Source organism: Chrysochloris asiatica, unplaced genomic scaffold (genome assembly GCF_000296735.1).
Source record: "Chrysochloris asiatica unplaced genomic scaffold, ChrAsi1.0 scaffold00001, whole genome shotgun sequence".
Taxonomy (NCBI): domain Eukaryota; kingdom Metazoa; phylum Chordata; class Mammalia; order Afrosoricida; family Chrysochloridae; genus Chrysochloris; species Chrysochloris asiatica.
In genome coordinates this window covers 62,593,804-62,600,925 of record NW_006408519.1, presented here as the reverse complement: position 1 = coordinate 62,600,925, position 7,122 = coordinate 62,593,804, and positions in this window count along the sequence as shown.

Below are 7,122 nucleotides of genomic sequence, written 5' to 3'. Positions count from 1 at the left end.
CGCTGGAGAAGGATGTCATGCTGGGTAAGGTGGAGGGTCAGAGAAAAAGAGGAAGACCCCCAATGAGATGGATCAGCCAGGTGGCATCATTGATGGCATCCAGTGTGGCGGTGGTAGTGAAGTTGGCCCAGGATCGGACATTGTTTTGTTCTGCTGTGCATGGGGTTGCTATGAGTCGGTTCCAACTCGATGGCACCTGACAACAACAACAACAACCACTAAGGAGCTCTGGTAGCGTAGTGTTACGAATCAGGCTGTGAACCACAAGGTCAGCAGCTCGAAACTACCAGCTGTTCTGTGGGAGAAAGATGAGGCTTTCTGCTACCATAAAGATTTACAGCCTTGGAAACCCTGTTCAGGGTCGCTATGGGTTGGAACCAACTCGATGGCACTTAACAACAACAATAACCACTAATCAGTCAGTTTGTCCTACTGTGGTGGCTTGCATGTTGCTGTGATGTTGGAAGCGATGCCACCAGTATTTTAAATACCAGTAGGGTCACGCATGGTGGATAGGTTTCAGTAGAGCTTCCAGACTAAGAAAGACTAGAAAACACAAAGAGGTGGTTCAGTTCTGAGGGAAGAACCATTGGAGACCTTATAAATAGCTAGGGAATGCTGTCTGCCAAAAGTGAACCCTTAAGGTTGGAGTCACTCAAAATACAACTGGGGAAGAGCTTCCTCCTCCAAATAGAGTCGACCTTAATGGCATGGATAAAGCAAAGCTTTTGGTACCTTCATTTGCTCATGGGACATAACTCAAAATGAGAGAGAAGGAAGAGTTGCAAACATCCATTAATAACTGAAGTATGGAAGATATGAAGTACAAATCTAGGATAATTGAAAATCATCAAAAATTAATGGAATGGATAAAAATCAATATCCTAGGCATTGTTTCTGTTGTTGTTAAGTGCTGTAGAGTAGTTTCCAACTCATAGTGACCCTGTGTAGAGCTTTCAAGGAGTGGCTGGTAAGTTTGAGCTGGTAACATTGTGGTTAGCAGTTTACTGTTTATCATACAGTGCCACACTATGACTTTAATGTGTTGAAATAGGCTGATGTTGGTCATTTTTAATTGGACAATCTTATGGTCTACTATATTAGGAATGACAAATTTAAGGGAAATGTTGTCACATTCAGCATCAAAAAGAGCATTTCAAGATCTATCCTGAAGTATAATGCTGTCTGTGATAGAATAATATCCATACACCTACAGAGAAGACCAGTTAATATAACAACTATTCAACTTTACATACAAACCACAATGATGAAGACATTGAAGAATTCTACAGACTTCTTCAGTCTGAAATTGGTAAAGCATGCAATCAAGATGCATTGATAATTACTGGTGATTGGAATATGACATTTGGAATCAAAGAGGAACGATCCAGAGTTGAAACATATGGCTTTGGTAACAGAAACGAAGCTGCAGGTCACATGATAAAATTTTGCAAGATCAAAGACTTACTCACTGCCAATACCCTGTTTCTACAACATAAATGGTGACGATATACATGGACCTCTCCTGGTAGAATACACAGAAGCCAAAAGGATTACATTTGTGGAAAGAGATAACGAAGAAGCTCACTATCATCAACCAGGATAAGGCCAAGGGCCAACTGTGGAATAGACCATCAATTGTTCATATGCAAGTTCAGGCAAAAGCTGAAGAAAATTAGAATAAGTTCATGAGAGCCAAAAATACGACCTTGAGTATATTCCATTTAAATTCTGAACTGATGCTTTTGAATTATGGTGTTGGCTAAAATATTGAATATGCCATGAACTTAGATGAGAACAAACAAATTTATGTTGAAAGGAGTACAGCCAAAATGTTCCTTAGACGTGAGAATGGTGAGACTTGGTTTCACATACTTTGGAAACATTATTCTAAGGGACCAGTCCCTGGAGAAGGAAGTCATGCTTGGTAAAATAAAGGAATCTGTTAAAAGGTCAGGAAAAGATGAAGGTTCTCAGTAAGATGGCATGAAACAGTGGCTGCAACAATGGGTTCTGACATAGCAACAACTGTGACCATGACACAGGACAGGACATTACAAGGTTGTGCATAGTGTCACTATGAAGCGCAACCAACTCAAGGGCACCTCATAGCAATAGCAATAGGGCAGAGCTAAAAGTCAAGCTAATTTCTATTTCAATCCAAATTCCACACTTTCTCACCCCACTATGTGACTTCCAAATGGACCTTTCAAGTATCTTTCTAGGAACACATTACCCTTTCAGTTATTAATGTAACCATGTGTTAGTTTTTTGGTGTTGCTGTAACAGAAATAGCACAAACAAGTGGTGTTTAAGAAAGTCAGGTTAGGAGAGTAAATATCCAAATTAGAACACAGGTGCTAGAGAAAGGCTTTTGATATTATCTGGGAGAAGATATTTTTCAGTTTTTATAGACCTAGTATTCTTTGATCCCCTGGTGATTGCCACTTCATATTTATTTTTCTTTTATTTGTACTTTCTTCTCTATGCCTAATTTTCCTTAGGAAAATTGAGCCGGTTTAAGACTTACTCTCCACTCACGTGGCCATACTAATGTACAAAAGAAAATCATATTTCAAATGTGATTACATACACAAGTATAGGGTTTAGGATTCCAACACATATTTTCAGAGACCACAACTCAGTCTTCATCGAGTCAAATGTAATTGTGTGACCCCTCATCAACCACATTCTTTATTGTTGAACTCAGCTATCTTTAGCTAAACTCAGTTGATAGGGAAGGGTTACACATGAAAAAGTGTAAGTAAAACCACCTAACTGAAATAATTTAAGAGTCCTCTTCTATAAGCCAGGATTAATAAGTTGTAAAATTTCATTAAACCAGTTACTATTTTCTTCTGAGACATAATACATCATAGGCATATCATTAACCCTCCTAGTTTATTTTTAAATAAATATTTCTAATGAAATCATAGCACCATATAGGAAGAATGTATAAATCCATGTAATTGTACAACTTGGTGAAATATCATAATGTAAATGCATCCATGTTATCATCTTCAAGATAAAAAGTTTTGCTAGCAACCTGAAGCGCCCCTCATCTTCCCCCCCCAGTCACTATTCTTTCTCTCCTTCCCCAAAGTAACCATTATCTTGACAAAGGAAAGGTTGGTTTTACCTACTTTTGAATATTTTACAAGAAGAATCTTCTGGTTTCTAATATATTTTAAAAATGTGGATTCTTTCACTAAACATGATGTTGCAAACACATCCAAGCTGTAGTATGTAGCTGTAGTTCTTTCAGTTTCATTGCTAAAGGTTTTGTTTTGTTTTTCCTTTTTTTTAAAGAAATAGTAAGTTCAATTTATTGGTGGGAACAGGTCAGGCAGAGCAATGCTACCAAACCAAACCCTTCATGAATGCAGGGATGCTACTTGTCCACGGGGTCATTATGATTGGGGATTTGACTCCACAACCATTTGGGATGAAGACAGACGCCATGTCTTAAAACTCAACAGCATTAAGCTTGTTAAAGCCCTTCTTCCTGGAGATGTGTATCTTCTGACACCCAGGGAACTTGAACTTGACCCCACGGAGCATCTCAGTCATGCTCCTTGTTTTGAAACTTGGTGTGAGGTGAGCATGATGACTTGGTCTATGTGAACCCTGGCCACTGTACCCTGGGGTTTTCCAAAGATACTTTGAATTTCCTTCTAGAGTCTGTCAGTCCCAGAACAGAACATCTTGTTAATGCTGGTAATATGGAAAGGATGGAGCTGCTCTCAGATATGAAAGTCATCTTTGCCAAAACCTTTCACCATGTATATGTTGGCACAAATATGAGCAGCACCAGGACTTCTAAAGACAGCTGACACCATGTGGCCCCAGAGTGGGAATATATTCACTTTTGCCTTCCTCCCATCCAGGTCAAAGATATAGATCTTGGCATCAAATATACCTTGGCAGAAGCTGAACTTTGTATAGCACTTGTTCCTACAATACCGGTAACACCTGGCAAGGCGTTGGCCTATGGCAACACCAGGATCTATGTGGCATGACACCAAAGTAAGAAAAAGTTGTCTGTTAGTTCATTGGATACCTTTGGTAAAAAATATATATATTCTACCATTGATTAGTATTTGAGTTATTTCCATTTTGGGTCTGTTACCAATAATGCTGCTACAAATATTCTTGTACATGTCTCTTGGTGTACATGCTCAACTTCAATAGGTAATACTGAATAGTTTCCAAGATCATTGTATAAGAGCAATCCTGCAAGCTGTGAATGAGTGTTCCTACTTTACATTTTAATCCTCAGTTTTGATATGTCAGTATTTTTTCAAGGTTGGTAGCTAGAAGGACTCATGAGAGCTGTCCTAGTGCAGTATGTTGTTGTTGTTAGTAAGTGGCGTTGAGTTGGTTCCGATCCATAGTGACCCTGTATAGGGTTTCCAGTGAGTGGCTGGGGAGTTTGAACCACCAACCTTGTGGTTCAAACCAACCTTGCAGTCCAGCGCTTTATTCTACAGTACCACACCAGGACTCCTAGTGCAGTTTAGGGATGTTCAATGTTCTACCCAGGGTGACTCTGTGAGTCAGAGTGAAACCTGCTGTCTTTTTGGACTCCATTCATTATGACCTACTCCCTATTGCAAGTGTTAACACCCTCGCTGGAAGTGCTTTCTAGACCACGCTGTGAACTGAGACAGTTTAATAAGATATGGCAGGGCACCAATGTGATGATCTCATGCATTCATCTCCAGTTTAAAGACATCATAGCATTTCTGTTGACTCATTGGTCTGAATAATACAATAAGAAAATGGTGGCACATTAAGCCTGGTTATAGCAAAAAAAAAAAAACCCAACTGAGTGATCTTAATGCATCTGCTAATTACAGTACGGGAGTTGTAAAGATACTCATATTTCTACAATGTACCATACATAGAGTACCCAATTCATTTCTAGGTCAAATCTTTTATAAAAATTTCTTATTTTAAGAGGTTAAAAAAGAGAGAGAGGAAAGCTTTGAGACATGGTAAGTTACCTTAAATCATTTTAGGTGCCAGGAACAATTTCAGAAATCAGTATGCAAGATGGAATCGATCTATTATTTTAACTTATCTTTGGAATGTTTATTGAGAGTTTGGTGATGGTATGAATACTAAAAGAGAATGATATTCTTGAATCTATTTGTAATTAATATATATCAATATTTTTTCTTCTTGCTAATGCTAAAGAGAACTTGAACAAACTAAACTCAAAATCTCTCACAGAGAACCTCCCCTCCTTGCCTAATATACCATAAGTAGGTGAAGAAGAAAAGACAATCTCTGAATAATAAATACTTAATTTTCCATAGCATTTCTAGTACCCAGAGTTTCTTTCATTATGGAATCCATTTTTTTTTTAAATAAATACATCAAATGGTCACTAATTTCTAATAAAGGAATCAAAATTATTACTTGCCTACTTTTTAGCCCATGGAGTTGTGTCTGATCATAGCCAACCAAACCACCACCCCAAAATCCAATAGTTTAAAAATGAAGTTTTCAGTTCAAATCTACTGATTCTGTCTTCTTGACATTTGCTTTCAATGACTTCATTTATAAAATGCATTTGCCATGCACATTGCTGTCAAGTTGATTCCACCTCGTAGCAACCCCACATGACAGAGTAGAACTGCCCCACAGGGCTATAATCTTTATGACTTTTGGTTTGGTGCTCTATGATCCACACTGGACTATGAACCACAAGGTCGGTGGTTCAAACCCACCAACTGCTTCTCAGAAACCCATACGGGGTCGCTATAAGTTGGAACTGACCCAACAACAACAAATCTTCAGAGAGCTGATCCTCTGGAGCTACTAGATGTGTTAAAACTGCTGAACTTACTCAACAAATGCACAACCAATAATTTCCTCAATAAACGACAGAAATCTTCTGGGTGGGGTGGGGGTGGGGGGCAACAAGGAAAGTGAGAATAAGGTTAAGGCAAGAGGAAGGAGAAAGAGAAAATGAAAGTGCCTGCTGTACATTTTCATAAGCAATAAGTCAAACATGCACAACCGGTCTGTGTAATGAGTAAGAGTTGCCATCGTGTAAGCAGAGAGCAGTTTCCCTCCTTCCCACACCTTTTGGGCAGATTGGACAAACACCAGTGGAGAAGAGGGGAGCTCTCCCTTCAATTAGTTCTCTGTACTCACTAGTGTAACTAAAGTTGCTCTGGAGTTGGGAAAAAGAAAATATAAAGAATAGAAAATGTCTTATTTGATTTGAGTAGTTTGGTCTGAAGTTTATGCCTTTTTGCACCTGCTATTGTTGTTAAAGTGCTGTTGAGTTAGGTATGACTCCTAGTGACCCTGTATAGGATTCCCAAGGATCGGCTGGTGAGTTTGAACAGCTAATCTTGCAGCTCAAACTGACCTTGAGCTCCAGTGCTTATCCTATAGCACCATACCAGGACTCCATTTATTAAATAGTCAACTTTATATATTCACGAGAAGCAAAATGGTTAAATGCTTGACTACAAACTGAAACACTGATGCTTCAAATCCACTGCCAGAAGTGTCTTGGAAGAAAGGCCTGGCAAATTACTTCAGAAAGATCATAGCCTTGACAATCCTCTGGAGCACACTGCAACACATGAGGCAGCTATGAGTCAGAATCAACTCAGTGATTACTATTTTATTTTTTTCTCATAAAAGGTTTCTGTTGATTCTTTGGCGATCACGTACTACCCACTCACTGCCTTCCCCACCCCACACCCGCCACCATCCCTGAGAGTTTCTTACCTGCAGTTCCATTGACTAAGGGAATTAATCCATCTCTCAGTGTATAGCTCCCCTTTTGTTGTTGTTTGTTGTTAAATGCTGTCAGTCCGTTCTGACTCATAATGACCCTGTATAGGGTTTCCAAAGAACAGCTGGTGACTTTCAACTGCTGACCTTGAGGATTGAGCTGACGTTGCTGTCCAGTGCTTTATCCCCCAGAACCATATCACTTCCCCACTTAAATTCTTTTTCATTTTAATTTCTCTCTTCATAAAGTATAAGCTTTCCTTGCTTTTTGAAACCTCTCACTTTTACAAAAGACCAGCATTAGTACGTGTTTTCGCTAACTAAAAACAATCTGAAGAAAATGTTCACTCTTAACACAAAAGA